Source organism: Hippopotamus amphibius, chromosome 1 (assembly GCF_030028045.1).
Source record: "Hippopotamus amphibius kiboko isolate mHipAmp2 chromosome 1, mHipAmp2.hap2, whole genome shotgun sequence".
Taxonomy (NCBI): Eukaryota; Metazoa; Chordata; class Mammalia; order Artiodactyla; family Hippopotamidae; genus Hippopotamus; species Hippopotamus amphibius.
The window spans coordinates 161,402,578-161,425,948 of NC_080186.1; the positions used below are offsets into that span (position 1 = coordinate 161,402,578).

The 23,371-nt window shown below is 36.5% G+C and overlaps 1 protein-coding gene and 1 pseudogene across 1 annotated transcript in view; one reads left to right on the forward strand and one right to left on the reverse strand.

Annotated features, from left to right (window-relative positions):
• Nucleotides 1–23,371, forward strand: part of NRG2 (neuregulin 2) — a 219,206-nt gene that overhangs the window by 4,189 nt on the left and 191,646 nt on the right. The window contains exon 3 of the mRNA XM_057733613.1: nt 2,094–2,185. The gene's annotated coding sequence lies outside the window, so the exon portion shown is untranslated. The remainder of the gene's footprint in view (nt 1–2,093; nt 2,186–23,371) is intronic.
• On the reverse strand, nt 15,412–15,882 carry LOC130843674 (mitochondrial import inner membrane translocase subunit TIM14-like; annotated as a pseudogene).

Sequence of the window (23,371 nt, forward strand, 5' to 3'; positions counted from 1 at the left end):
CTAAGATAAGGTGCCCATACGTGCTTGGGTTTACCTCTGAGTTCTCTATTCTGTTCCATTGATCTTCCTTTCTATTTTTGTGCCAGTACCATAATGTCTTGATCACTGTGGCGTGTAGTATAGTTTGAAGTCAGGAAGCCTAATTCCACCAACTCCGTCTTTCCTTCTCAGGATTGCTTTGGCTATTCGGGGTCTTTTGCGTTTCCATACAAATCGTGAGATTTCTTGTTCTAGTTCTGTGAAAAATGCTGTTGGTAATTTGATAGGGATTGCATTGAATCAAATTGTTTTGGATAGTATAGTGATTTTCACAATGTCTTTCAACATCCTCTTTTAAAACCAAGTGTTAAGCCTCCTTTCCTCATTCCCATAATACCAGATATTCACTTCTATACTGATCAAGGGACATCAGGTGCTGCTGAAGTAAGACTGACTGCTGCCAAAGCTCCCTCTAAGTGGGGATTTTTCCTTTATACCATGCAGTGTAAGTGAGCCTTTTGTTTGTTTGCTTTTGTTATCTTGTAAGTGGTCATCTATAAGACGAGGCAAAGCTAGAGGTTTAAGCCTTAACTTCTAACATGGATTGCAACATGACAACATCCTCACTGAGGTAGGCAGCCTTCATGAAGGCCCGGATTCCTGCCTTCTGGTATTCACACACTTGTGTAGTCCTCTCCCCTGTTGTATGAGGACTGGTCTGTCTGACCAACAGAATATGGCAGAAGTAGTGGTATGTCGCTTGCAAGCTTAGGTTATAAAAGACTTTAAGGACCCAGGGACCACATGCCAAATTAGAACCTCAGTTAGTTCTAAAAGGAACTGTTTCTGAGGTTGGGAAGTGTTAACCCAGATCCTAAGCCAAGAAGGCCTAGGTCTTTCTTGGACCTAAAAAAGTGAGAGAGAGAGAAAAACCTGGATATGTAAATATAAATAAATAGGAATTTCACTGAAAGATAGTGAAAAAAAGAGAGCAGCTAATAAAAAGAAATGAAATACTGATATGTGCTACAACATGGTTGAACCTTAAAAGCATGCTCAGTGAAAGTAGCCAGTCACAAAAGACCACATATTGTATGATTCCATTTATACATAATGTCCAGGATCAGCAAATCTATAGAGACAGAAAAAAGATTGATAGTTGCCTAGGCTGGAAGTTTGGGGGTGGGGGAGTTTGGGGAGCAAGAGCTTAGTTCAGGGTTCCTTTTGGAAATACTAAAAATGCTCTAACATTGATTGTAGTGATGGTTGCAAAACTCTGTAAATATACAAGCCATTGAATTGTACATTTTGACTGTGTGAATTGTATGGTATATGAATTACAGTTGACCCTTGAACAACGCAGGGTGTTAGAGGTGCGGACCCCCACCCCTTCCTGCTCCCCTGTCCCCACCCCACATAGTCAAAAACCTGTGTGTAACTTTATGTATGTCTCAATAAAGTTGTTTTTTTAAAAACCCTGTGGCTTCTATCTTGGGCTTCCTCTCTCTTCTATCACTTGTTCTGGAGGAAGCCAGTTGCTATGTCTTGAAGATACTAAGACAACCTACCTTTGGAAAGGCTTATGAGGTTTCCAGCCAACAGCCAGTGAGAAACTGAGGCCTGCCAATAACTTTGTGAATAATCTTTGCTAATCCTATAGGTGGAAAGGGGTATCTTGTTGAAGTTTTAATTTGTAGTGTCCCATTATGAATGATATTAGGCATATTTAATATGTTTAAAGGCATTTATAGGAGGAGAACAAGAAATAAAAACATGAACTCTATATTCAATAACATTGGGAAACATCTTTAACCCCAAGGCACAGTATGTGAAGGCTAAAAGTAGATGGATGAAAGAAAAATGGCTTAAGTCAGAGAAAGGTAAAACTTAGGTACTGCAGATGAGGAAGACACCAGCAATAGGCACACGGTCTTGTTCCAAGGATCCTCAGAAAGCCACAGGAATTGGAGGGGCAAAGAATATGTGCAAGGAGGGAAGGGGCTAGAAGGGGGTGGGTTATTTACAAGTCTGTGTAAGGATCAGGTAGAACCCAGATCCTCATTCCCTACACCTGCCCCAAGTAGCCAGATGTGTTTCTCTCCCTCACCATGCAGGAGACAGAAGGTGTCATCCTCTGGAGAAACTGAACTAGAGAAGCTCTGGACTTGGACATACCAGGCTCTGAGGAATGGATATGAAAACAAAGGTATGGTATGAAAACATGGAAGTCTGTATTCTAAACAGGACACTCTGCTCTTTTCCCTACTCAGCTCCAGAAAGCTAGCAGCCAGACTACTGCTATCCCCAGGCAGGAGATGGGGGCGGGGGGGGGGGAGCTGGGGGGGGGTATCTTTCTCTGGAAAATTGAACTGATAGAAAATACTTACATAGACTGATGATTGCTAATTTTTTTTTAAAAGCCAGCTTCATAGTGTGATAGAATTCGTAACATATCCAGAGGGTAACTACCTCTCCCCACTTTCGCGTACTACCATCCTGGTGCTAGCCACTATCATTCCTTGGACTATTGTAGAATTTTCCTATCTGGTCACCTTCTTTTCTACCTTTATCCCTAAAGTGAATTCTCTACAGCAGCCAGAAGAATCTTTTTATAATGGAGGTCAGGTCATGTCACTTTTCTATTTAAACCCTTCTAGTGATTACAGATATCAATCAGAATGAAAACCAAAGTCTTTATCATGGCCTATAAGGCCATACATGACCTGTCACCTCTGTCTCACTGACCTTATGTTCTTCTAGTCTTTATTGTGCTTACTCAACTCCAGCCATGTAGGCATCCTTGATAATGCTAAGCACTCTCCAAATTCTGGGCCTTTGCACTTGCTCTTCTCTCCGCCTGCAACCCTCTTTCCCCAGATATTTCCTTGACTAGTCACCTCACTTCCTTCAGGTCTTGCTCAAATGTAATTTTAACAGAGGCCCTTCCTGGTCATCCTATATTAAATAGCATGCTTACCATCATTGTCTCCCTCAGCCTGCTTTACTTTCTTCAGAACATTTATCACTACCAGATATTATATATTTTTCTTAATTATTTATTGTATATCTACCTTGACTAAAATGTAAGCTCTTGAGGGTGGAGGCTTTTTCCATTTTTGCTTACTGCCATATCCCTAGCACCTGATATAGCACCTGGTACATAGTAGGTACATAGTGAAAATTTGTTGACTGAAAGAATCAATAAATCACTCAAAAAAGATGATAATATACATTTCCCCTTTTGATTTGTTAGTATGGTTGGTTACCTCAATACCCTTCCTAAAGTTGAACTATCCTTGTATTCCTGATGCGATCCCACTTAGTTTGGTGTTTAATTCTTTTAAGAAACTACTGGATTTTATTTGCTAGTATTGTAGTTAATATTTTCTCAATAGCTTTTCTTTAATTGTGGTACCTTTATCAGATTTTGTTCTGACATGTACTTTGGATTGAAACAAAGGAGCATTGCTGTTTTTTGTTTTGGGTTTTTGTTTTGTTTTTTTTTTTTCCATCAAAGCAGCCTAGATTTATCTTGCCAGCAGAAGAGAGAAGAGTTTTCTCTAATTTAAAGAACAAAGATTATTTTACTGCATATTTTTCTCTAATGTTTGAGGCTGAGTTTCCTCTTAACTCAAGTGCTATTTACTGATTGTGCCCATTAAAGATAGTGAAAAATTCTCTAAGAAGCTGTTTATGTCCCTCAGAGGATTCTGACCTTCCCATTTTCTTGGTTAGAAATAGTCTTTCTAGGATCCTTAGGTTTCCCTTCATTATAATCTTACTCTGGGATTAAGTTTCTGGGAGAGGGGCCTCTGGTCTGAACCTTGACCCTCTCTTAAATAGAGTGTTGACCATAATTTAACTTATTAGGAACATCAGTTATATGTGCTGTAACAGTGTTATCCTCACTGGCTGTTTCAGTAGGTATATGTGTTTGCCATTATCGTAAAGAGACTCAGACTTGTGCATTTTGCTATTTTGTCAGCATTCTCATTTTTGCCATCCCTCTCTTCTTAGCTTTTCTCTTAAAATCAGTATTTTTAATTTGTTCCTTATCACCTTCCATGAGTTTTAAAAAATATCAACACACTTTTTAAAATTGTGCCTAAGATGAAAGTCAATAGGTCTTGAGCCTGAGAGAATCCCTTATGGCAAAATGAAAGACATTAAAAACTTTTGACATTGCTTTTGGATGTTCAGAATTTTTTCCTTCATGTTTATTACTTTCTTATTTAATTGATTATCTACTACATTATTTGACAAGTAGAAAGACAGTATACAGTTGCCTGGGTTCAAATCATGGCTAGCTTTGGGCTTTGGGGCAAGAATCATAACTTTTCTGAGTCTCAGCAAAATGGGGGTAATAATGATATTTACTTCGTAGGGTTGTTGTAAGGCATAAATGGTTTAATACATGTAAAACATTTAGCATGGTGCCTAGAACATAGTAAGTACTCAATTTTAAATTTTATTATTATTTCCATATTTCTAGTGTACCTTTCTCTGATATTCTTCAAGTGTCTGATGAACAAAGATGAAGATGATCAAGGCCATATTTAAATCTTCTTGTATTTTAAGTTCAGTATTATCATTTTTCTATCTTTGAAGTAGGAAAATTGAATCACAGAGAAGGAAATCTGATTTACTCAGTCGTACAAAACTGTTAAGGAATCATAAGACGCAACTCTCTTAGTTTTCCCTTTTGAACTTTTTTTTTTTTAACAAATTGGTTACTGATACTGATATTGATACCATGTAACTATTGATGTACATTGAGAACATGGATTTCATTTTCAGGAGAGTGGTTTTAGATGCATTATTCATATGACACTATATTTCTGCTACATTTCATTGACTGTTAAGGTAGACAACATTATCACTACCATATTCATTGAAAACCCATATTATCTTCAACATATTATGAAGATGAACTCTAAGAAATTCACTTGTTCAAAGCCTAGTTAACTTCTGTGTCTAACTTGAACTAAGTAAAAGATAGGATTACACATTTGAGAAGTACTAAATTCTGGCTAGAACAGAATGACAGAGAGAGCAAGCAATTTAGGTCGACAGTCTAGGAAGTCTGAGATGTTGTCTCATTTCTACTCCTGTATGCTCCTCTCAAAACAAATTACTCTTTGTGGTAATTTGCTCCCTTGATAATGAAAAAAATGATGTTCATTCTGTCCCACATCTGCTTTAAAAACTATTTTTTTCCCAGTATTCCCTCATAGGGTTAAGTCTTAATTTCTAACCTTGTCACATAGGATTACTAATAACTGGCCAACAGACCCAAATAATTTAGAATGCTTTTGTTATATATGGCAGAAAATCTAACTTAAAAGGGCTTAAGTAAATATTGAAATCTATTGGCTAACATAATTGCAAAGTCTAGGGGTCATTGGTTTTAGTCATGCTTTGATCAGGGGCTAGATAGTATCACTGGGACTTATTCCCTCTCTTCATCTCTCAGTTCTTTCTTCTGCTATATTGAATCACTTCCTGGCACAAAGTGCTCACCTGTCAGCAGCTCCAAGCTCACAGCTTGTTACTATTAGCAAATTCAGAAGAAAAGACCATGTGGCTCTCTTCGTAAAAGTTTCATTGTGTCTTATTGCCCATTCCTGAACCATGTCTGCAATTTGAGGACTATGACATTGATTCACCAAGTCTGAGTCACATATTCACTCCTGGACTGTGGTTAGAATCAATTCTATCCAAAGTTCATCTAGTCAGAAAAGAGGGAGAGGATGATTTGCAAAAGGAAATTAGAGTCATATTACCAGAAGAAGGTTAAAGGGAGGCAGAGCAGCAAAAACAGTTGTCTACTATAAGATTTCCTAACTTATTTGTTGCTATACTTCCCTCTATAAACCTCTGCTCATCTCTGTCAGCCTATTTATTTCCCCTGATACATCATGCACATTCTCATCTTTCCCACATAGAGGGTTGTGACCTCCTCTGATTTATCTCTACTATCCATTTTTTGAATTCTTCATGGAGTCTCTCGTGGATACATCGATCTTTGTCTCTTGAGAATTCATTAGCTAGACCACTCAAGTAAGTATATCAGGATGCAAATAAATGAGAATGATGTTATCATATGAATAATCTTCAACTCTCTGTGTGCGTGTGAAATACAGTGCAAACTCTGATAATGGTTACATTATGGAACTTTACGGATATGCATTACTGTGACATGCTGCACAATTTCTAGCAACATATTGCTGTACTGAGGCATCATAGTTGAGAACTGCTAATTTATACTACTCACCTGGTTCTTCCTCTTAGGTCAGAGCTATTGACTCATACTATATTATTTTTTTCTAATGTATTAATTTTATACGATACTTAAACATATCACAAAATTGGAAAATGTTACTGAAAACTTCACAGCTATATTGCTTTTTAGCTTTTCATATATCATACCTCAAGCCCAACCAGATTAGAAATTTTTTTGTGTTTTGTCTGCATTGAGTAGGCAATTAATAAATATTTGTAAATGTATGAATTAAAAGATAAACTGGTGATGGAAAGTACTACAAAAAATAGTTCTAGATAATTATAGTGGCAATTTAACAGATCTCTTAAGGAAAAAAGAAATCTTCCTATTATTAAACTTGCTGTACTTTGGTGTTCCCACAATGTTTTATCCACACTTTCATTATTGCACTTACAATGTTAGATTATAATTTATCTTTTTAAATAACTGTCTCCTCTTCTAAACTCTGAGGAATTAGAGCACAGCATCTGAATCTTTTTGTAATCCTGAGATATAGTATGTGTCCAGTTAATGCTTATGGAAAGAATACAGACAATTTTGAGACCAAAATATTATTTTTACACCTTGCTAAAAGGGATATATGTCCTTTCTCCTTCAGTCTTGAATATATTTTAACTCAATTTTCCTTCAAATCCATTTATAGTAGAAGAAATGGGTAAGGCTGGCTGGTTATTTTAGACTAAGAGGCACAGTTGACTGTACTTTGGTGAGGTAACTATGCTCAGAGGTCTAGTCACCAAATAATATTTAGACAGTAGTAACCTGATCCACTCTTGAAAAAGGAAATAACATGGTAGTAGCAAAGAGATATTACTCTGTCACTGATAGGCAGGAAAATTAGAAGGCTATTGCATTAATCTGAGTATAAGGGCATAAGAACCTGATGAAAAGTAATAGAAGTTATAGAGAAGAAAAGAGGAAGCACATTCTATATATACATTTTTATCACTTTGATTTTGTTTTCTGATCCAAGACTATTTGATGGGGAAAAAATCATCTTTTTAGCAAATTGTGCTGGAACATCTGGATATCCACATGCAAAGGAATGAAGCTGGATCCCTACCTCACACCATACACAAAAATTAATTCAAATGGATCAAGGATAGGGATCATTATATTTAATAAGAGCTAAAACTATAAAACTTTTTGAAAACAAGTGTCAAATCTTCATGACTTCAGATTTGTCAGTTATTTCTTAATTATGACATCAAAAGCACAAGCAATAAAAGAAAAAAAAGACAATTAAAGTTCATAAAAATTAAAACCTTTTGTGCATCAAGGACATTATCAAGAGAATGAAAAGACAACCCACAGAATGGGAGGAAATATTTGTAAATCATATATCTGATAAGGATTAGTATCCAGAATATATAAAGAACTCTTACAACCCAACAATAAAAAGGCAACTCAATTTAAGAATGGACAAAGAATTTGAATAGACATTTCTCCAAAGAATATATACAAATGGCCAACAAGAACATGACAAGATACTCAATATCATTAGTCATTAGGGAAATGCAAATCAAAACCCAAATGACATACCACTTCATACCCACTACGATAGTCATTTAAAAAAACAAACAGAAAACCAACAGAAAATAACACATTGAGAAGGATGTGGAGAAATTAGAATTCTATATATTGCTGATGGGAATGTAAAATTGTGCAGCCCACTGTGGAAAACAGTTTGGCAGTTCCTCAAGAAGTTAAATATAGAATTGTCACACAATCTGGTAATTCTACTCCTGGGTATACAGTTGACCCTTGAACAACATGGATTTAAATTGCCAGGGACAACTTATATATGGATTTTTTTTCAATAAATATGTATTATAGTACTACAGGATCCGAGAGTGTCTGAATCTGAGGGTGTGTAACCAAGGATATGGAGGGACTGTAAGGTTATATGTGGATTTTCAACTTCCCAGAGGGTCAGCACCCCTAACTCCTGTGTTATTCAAAGGTTAATTGTACATTCAAAAGAATTGAAAACAGACGTTCAAACAAAAGTTGTACACAAATGTTTATAGCAGCCAAAAAGTAGAAACAACCCAAATGCCCACCAACAGATGACTGGATAAACAAAATGTGGTATATCCATAGAAAGGAATATTATTCAGTCGCATAAAGGAATGAAGTACTAATACATGCTACAACAAGAATGAAGCTTAAGAACGTTATGCTAAGTGAAATAAGCTAAATGCAAAGGGCCAAATATTGTAGGTTTCTATTTATATGAAATATCCAGAATAGGCAAATCTGGATACTGAGGCAAAACAGTCTCTATGGCCCAATAGAGATAGAAACATATTAGTGGTTGCCAGGGGCTGGGGGAAGGAGGAGCTAGGAAATTACTGGTAAAGGGATATGAGATTTTTGTTTGGGATGGTGAAAAAGTTTTGAAACTAGATGGTCGTGATGTTTGCACAACATTGTAAATGTGCTCGATGCCATTCAATTGTAAACTTTACAGGGTTAAAATTGTAAATTGGATGGTATATGCATTTTACCACAATAAAAAAGTTATGCCTTATCCTTTGGCCCAGAAATTTCAATTTCAGGAATCTACCCAGAGGAAATAATGGGATGGATGTGAAGATATGGTCAAAAGAATGGTCATTGATGGGTATTTAGAATGTTAAAAAATTGAGACAGTCCAGAAGTAAAGTGTTGGCTTAGTAAATTATAGTATCTCCTATTATGGAATATTATGCAGTTATAAAAATCATATTGGAGAATACTTTATGGACATGGAGAAATATTCTGGATAATATGTCAAACAAACAAAAACATAGATCACAGAGTAGATATGATGATCATATTTCCAATAAGAAAAACACTGCAAAATAACTAGAATGATATTAACCAAAAGGTTAACAATGGTTATCTTTGGATGTTGAAGTTATAGGTGAATTTTGATAGTGTTCCTTTAAATTTTTGTGTATTTTCTAAGTTTTCTACTCTGAAAATTAATAATGTTTGTAACTTGATAAGAATAAACAGGGACTGTCCTGGTGGTCCAGTGGTTAAGACTCCACGCTGCCAATGCAGGGGGCCCAGGTTCGATCCCTGGTGGGGGAACTAAGATCCCACATACTGCAACTAAGCCCATGCACCGCAACAAAGACCCAGCACAGCCAAAATAACTAGCTAATAAATAAATAAATTTTTTAAAAAAGAAAAGAATAAATGGTGGGTGCTATTTACAGCAATAAAACTATACCAGAATCCTTGTAAAAATCTAGAAAAATAATTTTTAAAGGAGAAAATAAAAATCACCTAGTATCCCACTACTTAATGAGAAATTTTGTAATTGTTTACATATTTTCTTTTGCATGTGTTAATGCTTACCTTTGCACTCACTTTGTGTGTGTGTGTGTGTAATATATGTGAATTAATAAATCCACATAAATATAGGGTATATGAATTACTTCAGTTACTACATATCAATCACTATGAATTAATGTTTAATATAAAAGAACTACATGACCACTGTAAAAATTTTGATGGTTATAGAAGTACTTTATAAAAGTCTACTGTTCCGCCAATCCTTCCCCAATCCCACTCTAAACAATTACCTACCAATATTAATATCATTCCAGAAAATTCTGATCATGAACAATCATACACACATTAAAAATAAATCTATCTATTCTTTTTAATAAGGTCAGAGTTCTACACTGTATGAATTTACCATAACATATTTAACCAGTCTCCTAATGATGGACATGAGGTTACCTCCAGATTTTTTGTGTGTGGCTTTGGAACAATGGTAATGGAGCTCCCCTGTTCCTATATCTCTGCACACTTGTCATAGTATTTCTCTAGATGCATATGACATTTTAAAGACAGAAATGATAAGGCTTGTTGACAGGTTGGTCAGAAGCTTTATTTTCTCAGTTCAACCAGGAGTTGAATTAGGCATCAATTCATACAAACCAAATTTACAAAACTCTGAATTACAAACCAGGATGCCACTTTGGTAAGTTATAGTAAGAGGTGTGTCTGTTTGAAAATAGAAATCCATTCCCCAGAACACCTCTTTTCTTGGTTACAAATCATCCAATAACTAGAAAGTTGCTTTAAGAACTGGGTGTTGTAAGATGAGGTTAAATGCACTAAGGGGATTTTTCTCAAGCTGTGAAGGTTTGAGTCATCCTTCTTCACTGAACTATCTACCTGTCACACAGATTGCAAGGATCCCACCCTCTGGCTAGGTACTTTTTCTCTTAGTGCTGGAAGCACATTGACACATTCTTACTTAACAGTTCTACTTTTAAAAACAACTCTATAATGAACTTGCCCTTGTTATTTATCATCAGTTTTCACCATTTTGGGTTCCCTCTCATTTTGAGACCAGTAGTCCACTATTCACTGGTTTCCTTCTTTAGATGAAATTTTGTGCAGTGTTCATACCAGACTACTCTTTTCCTTCCCTTAGTTCTTACAGCTCCCAAAGGGGCTGAGGGAGGATGAGGAGCATCACTCCTTCTTCCTTTTCTCATTTTTAGTCAGTTCTTCATGCTTTGCATCTCAGATGAAGAACTCAATTAACTGGAGCCATCAGGCCTCCCACCCTTTCAGAGGTGACCAGGAGGAGGAAAAGAAGGCAGTTTCAGCTTTTAGGTACCCTTGGCTCAAATTTCTACAAGAATGGTAGAGGAAGGGGGTGGCCATTTCAGTCGTGAATGATTACGTTCTCTTAGGCTAAACCTATAAATATTAAACGCCAATTTTGTGGTGGTAAATGCCACAAAATTGGATTGCTTTTAAAACTACACATAACCATGGCAAATATAATTTCAGCTCTTTTCTCACACTGCGGTATCCTTTTACTTACGCCATACTTTGACAGAGAAAGAATGGAACAAGCTTCATTTTGATTCATGAATGTTGTTTTTATTCTAAATGCCCCATGTGAGGGGAATGCAAATGGACACAAGATATATGCAAATTCACTTGCATACCCAGAGAAGGCAAATGAGGCTTAGTTCTTAGATTCCTTGATCAGGCTCCCTGGGTGAGAAGGCTAAGGAAAGAGGTGTCTGTAAGTGAATTACAGAGAACGTCATGTTTGAGAAGGGAGAGGAGAGATGTTGGCTGCCATACAGCTCCCAGCATTCCAGAACCTGCATATAAAAGTGAGTGCAGCTGCCAAGGCAAGAGAAGGAGCTCAATGAAAGAACGGCCTTCACTGGCGTGAGGGCGCCCAGGCCACAGAATGCACACAGCAGGATAAAATGGAATCTCCAACTTTTCTGCTTTAGGTCTTGACCCCAAATCCCTGCGTAAGTCTTTAAACCACTGACTATCTCCTTCTACCTTCTCCCTCTCTCTTTTACAAGCCAGGCCAGGACTAGGGTGAAGTGAGTAAGGCAAAACATTTAAGGGGAGCCCCCAAAATCAGTAATCAAGATAAATAATGTTTCAGTGTAGTATTTTTTTAATTCAAAATTAGTGCCAAAAAAACTATGTTGAACGAAATACTGATTTTTAAAAATATTTATTTATTTATTTTGGCTGCGCTTGGTCTTAGTTGCGACATGCAGACTCTTTTTTTAGTTGTGGCATGCAGGCTTCTCAGTTGTGGCATGTGGACTTCTTAGCTGAGGCATGTGGACTCAGTTGCAGCATGTGGACTCTTAGCTGCAGCATGCGAACTCTTAGTTGCAGCATGCATGTGGGATCTAGTTCCCTGACCAGGGATTGAACCTGGGCCCCTGCATTGGGAGCACCAGGGAAGTCCCTATTGTGCACTTTTATGACCCTGCCTCAATCACCCTGAACCTGACCTTGGTTCCAATAAAACTTTATTTGCAAAGCAGGTGTCTGGCTGTAGCTTGCCAATTTGATTTTTTAAACTATTGCATTAAAATATTATTTACCTTGATGGGAGAGTTTTTAGTGCCTCTTAAATTTGGTGCCCGAGGGGAGTGTCACTTACTCTACCCTAGTTCTAGCCCTGTTTCAATCTCTCCTTTTTTTCTTTTTTAACCTTATGACAGTTCTGTTTGTGAATAAGCTCCCTCCTGGACTTGGCTCAATATAATGAGACCTGGGAATATGCAGGATATACTTGATTTTGCCCAGAGCTTTTTCTCATTCCACCATCCTTCTTTGCCTTCTTTCTCTGAAATCAGTTCCCTGGCAGAACATTCTTAATTTTCCTTTCCTATCTTCCTATTTGCTTCATTTTTCTTTTTCTAAGCACCATTTCCTAAATTTCTTGATGCCAGCTACCCAAGTTCTGTCTGTCATCTCAAAAAGCCCCTCAATTCTTGTACTGATTTTAGAAAACTAGGAGGGAAGAGAAATATGCTCTGCTTGTGACAGAGGCTCTTATGCCTGAATCATGTCCGAGTACAGGGTGGGCTAAGATGATTTGCTTAGGAGCATGGACGGTGTGTATATGCCATGACAGAGAGATGTCAGACTATCCCTGAGGTACTTATTCCCTTGCTGTGTTTACCAAAGAAAAATTATTACTTTTCTTTACTTTGGGTTGCCTTCACATTTATGTTCCATTCTAGGTTCGTATGACAATGCAGTAACACCATAAGTATTTTAAAATTATGTACATTCAAGTATACACGATGAGAGAGGGAGGAAAGGAGAGAAAGAGAGAAGGAGAGAAAATTTAAATTTTGAAGGTGAAGCTCAGCCATTCCCCTAAATGTGGATGTATCCCAGCGTGAGCATGAGCAGGGAGATGTGAATCTGTTGTTTCCTTACAAAGCTATGTCTACACAACTGTACTTTATGAGCAATTTTAAGGAATTTTAGAGTAATTTGTCTATGTTCAGTTTCTTTCCTTTCATGCTGATTTGAGAACCAACCCCCCATTAAAGGTTATTCTACCAGATAGCAATGAATGGCTGTTACTATTGTGTTTTGTAAGAGTGTTTTTCAATTGTTTAATGCATTTGAATTCTCTTCACCCAACTAAATTGACTGTCTTTGAAAGAAAATGTGAGGTCATAGCTATCACACAATGTTGCACTTAAACTTTTCTCCTCAGGGTCTGCAGCAGGTGTAGGTCAAGATTGTGGGCTCCATAGGTTGACTTCCCAGGTTCAAATTCTAGCTCTGCCACTTATTAGCTGAGTGACTTTGGATAAGTTACCGCGTCTCAGTTTTTTTCTCATCTTTAAGATGAGGATAATGCTACTACTGACCTCAGAGGGTTATTGGAAGGATTAAATGAAATAATGCATGTAATGCACTTCGCCCAGCACCCAGTATTTAGTAGGCGTCCAGTAAATCTTAGCTGTGATTATAACAGGTCAGGGTTGCATGGCTGCATAGTAAGTCTGCAGTTTGAGGAGTTGCCACCAAAAATAGCGACTTCTCACTATGGTGGTTAAGATCCAGTCAGGCTTGCTTCTAACAGACATCTGGTCAGCATATCATTCCAGTTAGTTATAAGTTTTTTCCATAATAATATGTTTAGTAAGTTTACAAATCTGAACAATTACTACATGCTAAGGACCACAAAGAAAATGTGATACACCTAGAGCAAAATGATATGAAATAGTTTGGGTCCCTTTTTAATTTCTACCAACAGTTATCAACTACTTTTTAGGTCCTTGTCCTATTTCCAGGTGTTAATGGAAGATAACCTTCCTCCCATCATTAACGAACTTGCTTTGCATGTTTAAAACAACAGGTTTGGCACTGCTGCTCAAAGGTCTTAGCAGTTTGGCAAAAAGAACATAACAGTTTTCTCCTATTTTCGGTTTTCTTATTCTCTTGCCTAGTGGGTGCTCAGTCCTCATTCTAGGATTTCTTAGGGGGGAAAATATCTCATCACCCTTCCAATCATTTTGTTTCTCTTCTCTTGGCAAAAACTTACAGGGAAAGATAAAAAAAGAATTGTGACCATATTGTGCACATACCCTTTTCTAATCAGGAGTTTCCTTAGTAGTTGGCTTTGCAGCCTTCAGCTGAGAAAGCCCCCAGCTTCTGTTACTCCTTTCTAATCATTGCTTAATATCATTAAAATTGGTTTCTCTAGAGCAGAGGCTGGCAAACTATGGCCCACAGGCCTGCTGCTTGTGTTTGTAAATAAAGTTTTATTGGAACACAGCCATGCCCATTTGTTTATCTATTGTGTGTGGCTGCTCTCCTGCTGTGACAGCAGAGTTGGGTAGTTGTCATGGAGACCATATGGTCCAAAAGCCTAAAAATATTGACTGTCTGGCCCTTCCAGAGAAAGTTTACAGACCTGCTGCTGTAGAGCATCTATAACTTTCAGCTTTGTATTAATTATCTATAGTTGAATAACAAATTACCCCAAAATTTAGCAGCTTAAGGCAAGAGATATTGCTTCCCAGTTTTTGTGGGTCAAGAATTCAGGAGTGGTTTAACTGGGTGGTTCCTTTTTTTTTTTTTTTTTTTTTTAACTGGGTCGTTCTGATTCAGGATTTCCTATGAAGTTGTAGTCAAGACATCAGCCAGGGGACTTCCCTAGTGGTGCAGTGGTTAGGAATCCTCCTGCCAACGCAGGGAACACAGGTTCGATCCCTGCTTCAGGAAAATGCCACATGCTGCAGAGCAACTAAGCCCAAGCACCTCAACTACTGAGCCCCATACACCGTAAGGAAGAGTAGCCCCCCACATACTGCAACTAGAGAAAGCCTGTGCACAGCAACGAAGATCCAACACAGCCAATAAATTAATTAATTAATTAAAAAAAAAAAGACATCAGCCAGGACTCCAGCTATCTGAAGGCTTGACTGGAGCTGAAGCCTCTACTTCCAAGATGGTTCCCTCACATGGCTGTTAGTGGAAGGCTTGGTTCCTTGCTAGCTGTTGGCAGGAGGTCTCAGTTCCTTGCCACATGGACCTCTCCACCGGGTGACTTGAGGGTCCTCACAACATAGCAATTGGCTTTCCTCCCGCAAGTGATCTGAGGGCAAGGAGAAGGCTGTAACATCTTTTAGGATCTGGTGTCAGAAGTCACACACCCTTATTTGCACATTATTCTATTTATTAGAAGGAAGTTACTAAGTTCAGTCCACACAGAGAGGAGAATTAAGCTTCATCTTTTATTTTTAGTTATTTTTTGTAGCTTTGAGGTATTTTATGGTAAAAAGCTGGTACTCATATACACAAATGAATAAGAACTTAAAATTCATCATACATATACTTCATTTTCTAGCTTGAACTTCTAGTAAATCTCTAGCTTCATTCATTTTGACTGCTGTCGAAGGAGATCCTGCCTTGTCTGGGTGATTTAAATGCATAATTCGTCGATAAGCATCTCTTAGTTTTCCTTTACTGGCAGTAGGGCTTACACATAGTATTAATGCTATTTAATACCTATTTTTTCATTTTGGGTTCAAATCCACCTCTGTAATAGCTACTGGTAAAGGCAGATTTTGATAGACTGTGAAAAACTTATTTTACGTGAGGCTCCATATGCCTCATGACTTGCAAAATGTAAGAGCCTGCACATCCGGCAGCAGCAATGGTCCGTCCAAACTGCTACCACTGTATGGGCTGTGGTTCCTGCTCAGCTTCCCTGCCTCCACGGAGAGTGCGGTTCTTTCCAGCCCAGAGGCCACAGGCACCAACTCCACACCTCTACCAGAAAGCAATATGGGCACCACCAGCAGGCACAAACCAGCCAGACGTGGGTGCCCCAGGGCAATTTATGGACATATTTTAAAACCACCATCCTTAATTTCAAACCATTTTTTTAAAGCCTATAAGAGGAGTTAAACTTTTTCTGTAAAGGACCAGTTAGTAAATATTTTTGGCTTTGTGGGCCATATGATCTCTGTTGCAACTACTCAACCCTGTATCAGGAAAGTAGCCTAGACAATAGGTAAATGAATGGGCATGGTTATGTTCCAGTTCAATTTTATTTACAAAAAATAGGCAAGAAGTCGGATTTGGCCCATGGGCTGTAGTTTGCCATCCTTTAGTTCAGAAGATTCTTCTTCAAGAACAAACCAAAAAGTTAACTTACAGAGAAGACATATAATTTAAAGCCAGAGATCTGTGCATCGTTGACCCTTCTCAACCAAGTCTTAAGCTTCTGCGGGATAGGAACCATGGCTTATAATTCTTTTTATTCTCCTTCAGCACTTAATAATGTTCTGAGCATGTAGTTGCTGTTTAATTAATAATTGTTTATTATTTAATGGGTTCATAGTATTCTATTGTATGACTATTCTATAATACTTAAGCAATTGTTTCTAGTCTTTGCTGGTACAAATAAGCTGCAATAAATATGGTTTTACATACATATTTGTACACACGTATGAATATATTCTAGGAGAGATTCCTACAAGTATAATTATTGAGTCAAAGATCACATGTACTCTTGGGACTTCCGTGGTAGTCCAATGGTTAAGATTCCAGGCTTTCACTGCAGGGGGCACAGTTTTGATCCCTGGTCAGGGAACTAAGATCCTACATGATGCATGGCATGGCCAAAAAAAAAAATGTGTACTCTCAATCTGACAAAAAGAATTTCAAATTAATGTTAATGTGTAATTTATTTCATATAATAAATGTACAATATTTTAGGTCAAAATAAAGATATATACGGTGCCTTGAACTTTATCTATAGACTTGTATTTCCTATGTGACCTTCACAGAACCCTATAAGTTCTTTCTATGCAAAGTAGTACAATTGAATGCTGATAACCAATGTACCTATTGTCAAGGTGGTGTATGTAGGTCACAGAGCAAGCAGAAATTAAATGTCTCCTGTTACCATGTTTTCAGAAACTTCTTGAGATGCCTCATAGAACTTTTAGGTTTCCCAGAACATAATACAGAAATCACCACTAGCACTGCCCTTGCCACATCAAAAATCCCTATCCTGAAAGTTCTTGTTAAAACACAAATAGGGACTTCCTAGGTGGTGCAGTGGTTAAGAATCTGCCTGCCAATGCAGGGGACACAGTTTCAATCCCTGCTCCAGGAAGATCCCACATGCCGTGGAGCACCTAAGCCCATGCACCACAACTATTGAGTCCATGTGCTGCAACTACTGAAGCCTATGTGCCTAGAGCCCATGCTCTGCAACAAGAGTAGCCACTGCAATGAGGAGCAGGTGCACCACAACGAAGAGTAGCCCCCACTCGCTGCAACTAGACAAAGCCCTTGTGCAGCAATGAAGACCCAACACAGCCAATAAATAAATAAATAAATAAAACACAAATATATTCAGGAGGCAGTATATCCCCTTATTTCACTATTATGTCAGTGTATCCCATGGACAGTGCCAAAGGGTTGGCTTTGCATCAGTGAATCAAGAAAGGGCAGCATTTTAAAAAGTCATTCTCAATTAAAAGAATTTGCTGGAGAGGGGAGGAAGGAAACAAATTGCATTGAGTATCAGATTCTTACTAAGTATCAGATTCTTTACTCATGTTTCCTCTTAAAGTAGGTATTATTATCTCTCTTTGAGGGATGAGGAAACATGCTCAGAGGATTTATTGACTTTATTTACCAGTCAAGTTTGATTTGAATTGGGCTCTTTCTAACTCTAAAGCTGTTTGTACTATATTATGCCACCTACCTCCAAATAGGCTCAGAATGTATTAATATTCTCAGGCTAGAGCCATACAAGACCTCAGAGCACTGATTTCCCTAGCCTGGCCCTCTGACACTAAAGAACTTCACTAAAAATTTCAGCCTTTGCTCTGTCCAAGAACGAAGTAGGAGCTGTCCATCTGAAAGCAGACTTTTCAGCAGGTAAAGGGAAGCCAGCAGAAGAGATAGGGTAACCAGAAGTAATTACCTTGACCTAGAGTTGAGAGAAATGGAAAGATTTAACTTAGTCATATTGTCTACTCATTATGCTAACTAGAGGAAATATAAAAGAAAGAAAAGGCAAATGGAAAGGAAAAGAGTGGTGGTTAGGGGAATACCTGGGAGAAATAAACTGTTTGCTATTTATGGTTCCAATGAGGCAAAATCAAAACTGAAACTTCTTTGCTCTGCCTCTTTATGATTTTACTTTTGGGGGAAAATCTATTTTACTGTATTTCAGTTTCTCTATCTAATAAATATTAGAAACAAACCTTGTGATTTTAATAACTACTTCTCTCCCTGTGCTTGGAGATTGCTCCTGGATTGTATTTCTTTCAAATATATAACATTATATATGAACATATATATTATAATATAATGAAAAAGCTAGAGTAAAATTTCACTCATTTGGACTCTAATAATTCAGAATTTATTAAAGAAATCAGTCATGGGTTGTGCTAAAATTTATCCTATTAGGAGTATAGATTTAAAAAAAAAAGACATCAAAGTCATTGAAAAAACAAATGGTGATATTCAACTCATTTAAGGGAATTAATAACCTGTAAATAATTTAACACCTATTTCACATTTACTGCACTGTCTGAATTCAGACCAAAAAAAAAAAAAAAAAGTTGAATTTATTCAGTAAAGAAACTCTTGTTTATATGGCATTTGATAGCTGAATTAATCCCTAAGGGGTTATTATATGACCTTAGACCAGCTTTTTGGCATGAAAGTAAGGGGTTAAAAAATAATTATTGGAAGGAAGGGTTATATGTCAAAAGGAAGTAGAGAATTAGGGTGTAGAAAATATTATTGGAATCAACACGTAAGAGGTTTTTTGGTGACATCCAGAGGTTAGTTTTGGTAGTGTGGTGTGAATGGAAGCAAATTTTAAGGGATTTCAGGAATGACTAAGAAGTAAGGAAATGGAGGCTTCTAGAGAATATTCATTCCAAATATTTGGCAGGGAAATGAAGAAGAAAAAGGACAGTAATAATGGGGGATGGGCAATAACTACAAGTGAAGATTTTTGCCAAAAGTGGGAGACTTCTGCAAGATGGGAGACAGAAAACAAAGACTATTCTAGAAAGGAATGGGAAGAAATGGGATTAAAACGCTGGGTAGAAATGAGGGAATTAATAAATTAGACTTTGCAAAATAGAAAAAATTCCGCTCTTTGAAAGACAGTCTAAGAGAATGAGAAGGCAAGGCACACACTGGGAAGAAATATTTGCAAAACACATAACTGATAAAGTATTGGTAACCTAAATATGTAAAAGACTCACTAAATTCAATATTAAGAAAACAATCTGAAAGAAAAAAAAAGAGAGAGAGAAAATGGGCAAAATATTGGAATAGACACTTTACAGAAGAAGATATACAGATTCCAAATAAGTACATGAAAAGATGCTCATCATTATTAGTCATTAGGAAAATGCACATTAAAATGACAATGAGGCATCACTATATATCTTATAGAATGACTTAAAAATAAAAAAATACAACAAAACCAACAACTGATAATGTCAAATGCTGATGAGGATGCAGAAAAACTGGAACTCTCATACATTGGTGGTGGGAATGCAAAATGGTATAGCCACTTTGGGGAACAGTTTGGTAATTTCCTAAAAAGTTAAACATGCATTTATTCTATGACCTAACAATCCCACTCCTAGATTTACTCAAGAGAAATGAAGACTTACACCCACACAAAAACCTCTAAGGGAATCTGAAAAAGAATATTTTTTTTCTTCATATATATATGTATATATATAACTGAATCACTTTGCTGTACACCTGAAACTAGCACAATATTGTAAATCAACTATACTTCATTAAAAAAAATTAAAAAACTTTAAACAACCTCCATGGGGATATTTATAGCAGCTTTGTCCATATTTTACAAAAACCAGAAATGCACCAAATGTCCATCAACATGAAACAGATTGTGGTAAACCTGTACAATGGAATTCCGTTCAGTAATAAAAAGGAACAAACTACTAATACATGCAACACCATAAATGACTTTCAAAAGCATTATACTCAGTGAAAGAAGCCAGATTTGAAAGACTACATACTGCATGATTCCATTTATACAACATTTGGAAAATGGAAAACTGTAGGGACAGAAATCCAATCAGCAGTTGCAAGGGGGCTGAGGGTAGGGGAGGTACATAGAGGTGCTATGAAACTTTTTAGGGTGATAGAAATATTATATATCTTGATTGTTGTAATTGTTACATGACAGCATAAGTTTGCCAAAATTTATTAGAACCTTACACCATAAAAGGATGAATTTTACTATATATAAATTATACCTCAATCAACTTGAAAACAATTTTAAACAGCTGAGTAGAGAATAGTTTCTGGGCAAAAGTATTGCTAGGAACACTTTTTTCTTGCTTTAAAGTTTTTGCATACCTGTGCCCTTCACTTAAGGAGTCTCTCCATTTCCTTTTTTCCTGAATAACTCCTTATTCTCCTTTGCATTTCAGTAAAGAATTACTTCCCCCCAGAAAGACTGCCCTGACCCCATAGACTAGGTTAACTTTTCCTATTGTGTGTTCCAAGTAGCATGCTTATCTAATCCCTATGGCAGAGTATATCATACGCTATTGCAACTGCTTATTTGTTTCTCACCTTTTATGCTGTAAGCTCCTTGAGAGAAGGAATAGCACCCATCTTAGTTAATTACTGTATCCTTGCATTTAGCACAGAGCCAGAAGAATGTTTGTTGACTATACAAAGTAGAAGGTTCAGAATGACTTAATGAGAAGTTGAATATTAAATTGATAAGGGATGAAAAATATGTAAGTTATTCCCAAAACTACATCTCCAGTTCTGACCTCATACCTATGTTCTACTACCATAATTCAGATTGTCTATGTGATATCGTCACATAAATGTCCCACTGTTACTTTAGCCTTAATGCTTCTAAGCAGAAGTAATTTTCTCCCTCCTCAATTTGATTCAAATTGAATTATTTTCCCAATTATTCTATTTCTGTCAAGTGGTATCTCTATCCTTATAGTCTTCCAAAAGAGAAACTTAATTACATTTAACTTTCCCTTCTACTTGCCCTCTCATCTAATTTGATATAAAAAAATTTAAGCCCTTCTTTTAAAATGTTTCTCATTCACATTTGCTTTTTTTTTTTTTCTCCACCTGCTGTTCTTATAGAGCCAAATATGGTCAGAGAGGCAGACACCAAACAAGGAATCACATATTCAAATATGTAATTATGACTTGTGATAAGTACACAGAGGAAATAAACAGAGGGCTGTCATAGAGAATTATGGGATGGGGAGGACTTAATCTATATAAAGTGACAAAAGAACACTTCTTTGAGGAGGTTACATTTAAGCTGAGAAGAATGAGAGAGAGCCATCAATAGGGAGAATAGAAAGAAGACCATACTGAACTGAAGGAAAAGAACATGCAAAGGATTTGCGGTGAGGAAAAAATTGGTGTTCAATTATAGCGTGTTCCAGAAACCAAAAAAAGATGATTATACCTAGTGGCCAGTGAGCGATGGGGAAGAGTGATAGAGAGGAGGCTGGGGAAACAGGTAGGGACCAGATCATGCAAAGTGTTGTACACTATGGCAAAGAGTTTGGATATATTCTTTCTAATGTGAAACTACTGAAGAATTTTAATCACGGGAATAACATAACGCAAGAAGTAATGGTAAGCAAGAAAAATGCTAAACATGTGAGCATGTCTAAATAAGCATTTATTGTAAACAACATTAACGATATTAAAGTTTAGATTGAGAAGATGTTAAAACTAAAATACTAGATAACAACAGTGAGCAGAATGGGAGGGAAAGTGATTGGAGATAAAGTTTTCCAAAGCCCTTGATTATTCAGGAAGAGAATAGATAAATTAACTTTAGACTTTCTAATGTACATGTTAAAAGGTAAGAATAATTGCCAAAAGGATAGAAATGCAAAGGCTCTAAACCAATAAAGGTAAAGAAAGAGCAATAAAAAAACCAGAACTATCCAATAAAAGGCATGCAAGGAGAAAAAAAGTTTAAAAAATTGCATTATAAATAAAAAACACATCACAGGATTTTATAAATAAGTTGAAATATATCAATAATTTAAATGTATAAATATATTAAGCTTGTCAGTTAAAATCAGAATTGCTTATATTAGATGACAAGGAAAAAAATCTTGCTATATGTGTTTGCCATAGACACAGCTAAAACAATAAAGGCATAGAACTGTTGAAAGCAAATAAATGGAAAAAAACATATAACGGGCAAATATTACCCAAAAGAATGCTAGTGTAGTGATATTAATGCCAGGCAAAATAGACTTTAAGATGGAAAGTATTGTTAGGAAGAAATTTATTTTTAAAAATAAATAATAAAGAAACAATTTACCAAGGAGATATAGCAATTATGAATCTATATGTAACTTACAATATATCTTCAACAGATATAAAGCAAAAATATCATGACAAAATTGCAAAAAAAACACATATTCTAAATTAGTGGGAGAGTTGTTTTTTTAACCACATTTCCTACAGAAACAGAAAAAACAGACTAAGTATTAATAAGGATACAAAAGATATGAACAACACAGTTAGCAAGATTGATTTCATGAATATAGCCAGATTTCTTCACCTAACAGAGGTTACATGTTCTTCTTAAGTACACACAGAAAACTTGCAACATTTTACTGCAAAGCCAGTCTCAAGAAATAGCAAAAGAATTGATATCATACAGATGACATTCTTTTTTACTATAACAAAACCAGAAATCAACAACAAAAAGCCCCGCACCCCGCAATAGAGTAATTTTTAGTTTCTGCCTTAATCACATAGGTGGATGGTAATAGTGACATTTACTGCAATGGGAAAGTCTGAAAGGGGAAAGTGTTTTTAAGCTGGGTGGAAATGGGGTCAGAGGAAATATGAATCAGTTCAGAGATGTCTGGTTAACCTAACATCTAGTGAGGTATTGGAACAGATGTACCTCAACTGATTCACCAGCCATAGACTTAATGTCTGCTGTGACCACACTTCTTTTCAAAGAACCCTCTTTCTATTTTGAGATTTTGTAAATTTGAGTTTGAAATTACCTAAATTAATATTGTCAATTAATTGGTTATACTTCCATCTAGTGGTACACTTAAGGATAGCAGGAGATGTGTTTTTGTTTGTTAGATGAATTCCTGTATCCTTTTTTTTCTTAGTTAAAGAAAGCAAGGATTAAAAAACCATTGGTTTCATTGTTCAGGATATTGCCATTATCATACCTATATAATGTATCTTTTCCCATAACCTAAAATATCAGTATTGGCTTTACATTAAGCTATTAATATTGCA